General features: G+C 43.8%; 1 pseudogene; it reads right to left on the minus strand.

Moving 5' to 3' along the window:
• Nucleotides 1–560: 560 nt before the first annotated feature.
• LOC149260137 (uncharacterized) lies at nt 561–2687 on the minus strand (annotated as a pseudogene).
• Between the last annotated feature and the right edge of the window lie 67 nt (nt 2688–2754).

Genomic DNA, 2754 nt, shown 5'->3' on the forward strand with positions numbered 1-2754 from the left:
GTGAAATTCTCACCACTAAAAGTGGATTTGAGGCGGCTTTACACTAAACTAGATAAAATTACACACAGCAATATATTCTCTATATTTTTGAATGAGGAAATTACACACATTTATACAATCAATAGTATCAAGATAGGAATTCTATCTTGGACGTACATTAGTGTGGTTGAGAGATTCTCTCAACCACACACTAAACTAGGAGAAACTAAATTCCTATTATGTAGGAACAAACACATCAAATGGAGAATTACAAGCATAGACAAGTAGGAATTAATTATTTCTAACTCCCCCCCTTAATGACTACTTGTCATGATAGTCAAATCCACCACCATCAGGCGAATTGCATGTACAGAACTTCCAAAAACAAACAGAGATCAGTGCCTTTCTAAGACAAATATTTATGTCTAAATAATAATCACAAACAGTTGCGCTGATTGCGCCTTTCGACGCAACTTTCAGATAGAAAAGTGTGCCAACCCTCTTATGCTCAGACACACCAATATCTGAGACCGTGAGCTAGGTGTTACTGTAGTCCACCTGCTCCTACGAGCACAAAGCTATCATGTACACGTTAGCCACTCAGGCAATATGCCACCACCAGGCAAGTCTGATCTACCACCACCTGGCAAATCCGCCAACATCAATATGCCATCACCGGGCAAGTCTGATCTACCACCACCGGGAAATCCACCAACTTCAATATGCCACCATGGGCAAGTCCGATCTACCACCACTAGGCAAATCCGGAACTTAAATGTGCCACCACCGGGCAAGTTCGATCTACCACCACCTGGCAAATACGTCACCTTCAATATGCCATCACCGGGAAAATCCGCCAACTTCAATATGCCACCACCGGGCAAGTCCGATCTACCACCACCGGGCAAATCCAGATATTAAATGTGCCACCACCGGGTAAGTCCTGTAGCCACTAAGGCTCTGTATGTGGTTTCTGGCTCACCACAAACCATCAATTTACAGTGACAAAAGATGGTTTCAGGCTGACCATAAACCATTACAAAGTGGTTTTGAGATCACCACGAACTTTCAGATGCCTTTAAAAAATTTTTACATTTCATTCCACATTTTGGAGTTTCTGGGTCCATACAATGACCATTACAACATGCTAGGGAGTCTATTCCACAAACCACACTAATTCAAACAAACATCTACTTTGTTGTCCACCATAAACATTGTCGCTGCTCCTTTACCTCATCTGTGAGGGGTTCACTGATAAAGAAACCAGAACATAGGCACTCACAACCACACTAAGAGAACACAATTTTCCCTTCAGGAACAGTAATCCAGGACTCTACGGTCCAATCCTCCATCGCATTTCAGTATGCCACTTCTCCTACTCACAGTATCAAGGCTAGTCATTGTTTTCAAGCATACTGCCTCATGCTTGCTAACAATCTGCAACAGGATCTCGATCATCCTCCAATCTCTAATGTAGCTCCAATTGATGTCATTTTCACTGTCATGTGTTCACCATTCCCTACAAATTTGCTTAGTGTTGGAATGACCAGTTCCAACACACATTCAGAATTGTGACAATAGTTGGTCAGACTAATGTCACTTAAATTACAACTAGTTTTATTGTCATGACAGTTAATCAATATATTGCATCATCAGAGAATTAAACACCATGATATAGCAGCTTTAACCACAGTGCCCATTTTAATCGAGTTTGACACCATCAAAATCACAAGCGACGCAATTAAACAAAAAAAAATGCATAGTTGTAAGCAAAAGTGTTCTTCTACCAGATGTATCCATAAGCCACATAGCGATTCCAATACATGGAAGCATCAACAAACAGTGGATCAACTCAACCAGTCAGCCAAAAAGCGTATATCAGAGAATCAACCATGCCAGATCATGATGCAACAGATCTGTCGAACAAAAAATTGCAGCTTGCAAACAAAAAACAGAGATCCGGCTTCCTTGATCTGCAAAGAATCTCACAAATTGTTGAAATACCTGAAGGCCCACACCCACGAACAACGCATATCGTATTTCTTTGGTAAACCAAAGCTCCCATACAAACTCGAATACCGATCAATGCAGTCGTCCAAGATCTCTGAGAGCAATTTAGCCAGCGGATAGCTTATGGCAAATCCGCCTCCGCGTATGCCATGTTAAACGAATGCGCCATGTTCTGCTCGGTACATTCAGAAATGGAGCATTCTCGGAGTGACAGGCCCCGAAGACGTCGACGATCATCCTCACAGAGATTCGGTTCCCGGGGGTCACGCTAAAGAAGGCGAAGCTCCGTGTGAGAGGCGAGAGGCACGATCGGTTGGATTCCTCGAAGGCAACAGAGAGTCCACCGGTTTCCTTGCAGCGCCTGATGCTGCCGCTCTACAGTGACCTGCCAGGCTCAACGGCGGCCCCATTGCAGCCACCATTGCTGCCAGAGTCCGTCTTATGATGGGACTGAAAATTCTCTTCCTTCGTCTTGTACTGTGCCGGGCTCGATCCTGCGTCGGGCCAAATTCCCAGACATCCTCCTCCTTAAGCTCATTCAAATCGCCTTCATCTGAGGCAGCAGAATTAGAATTCAAATTCTGCGGGGAAAATCCCAAGAGCTTCTCCATACAGCTCGCCCCGGCGGCCATCAGACGGCGGTATTTGGAAACAATATTGAGACTTACAACCATGAGGAAACTGTCGGGGTTTACGCTCGGCACGGATGAAAATTTAAAGAAAGCAATGGAAGAACTAATCGATAATCTTCCAATACAGAAAAAC

This window comes from Pinus tabuliformis, chromosome 6 (genome assembly GCF_031772625.1).
Source record: "Pinus tabuliformis cultivar Carrire ecotype Pingquan chromosome 6, CPIR1, whole genome shotgun sequence".
Lineage (NCBI taxonomy): Eukaryota > Viridiplantae > Streptophyta > Pinopsida > Pinales > Pinaceae > Pinus > Pinus tabuliformis.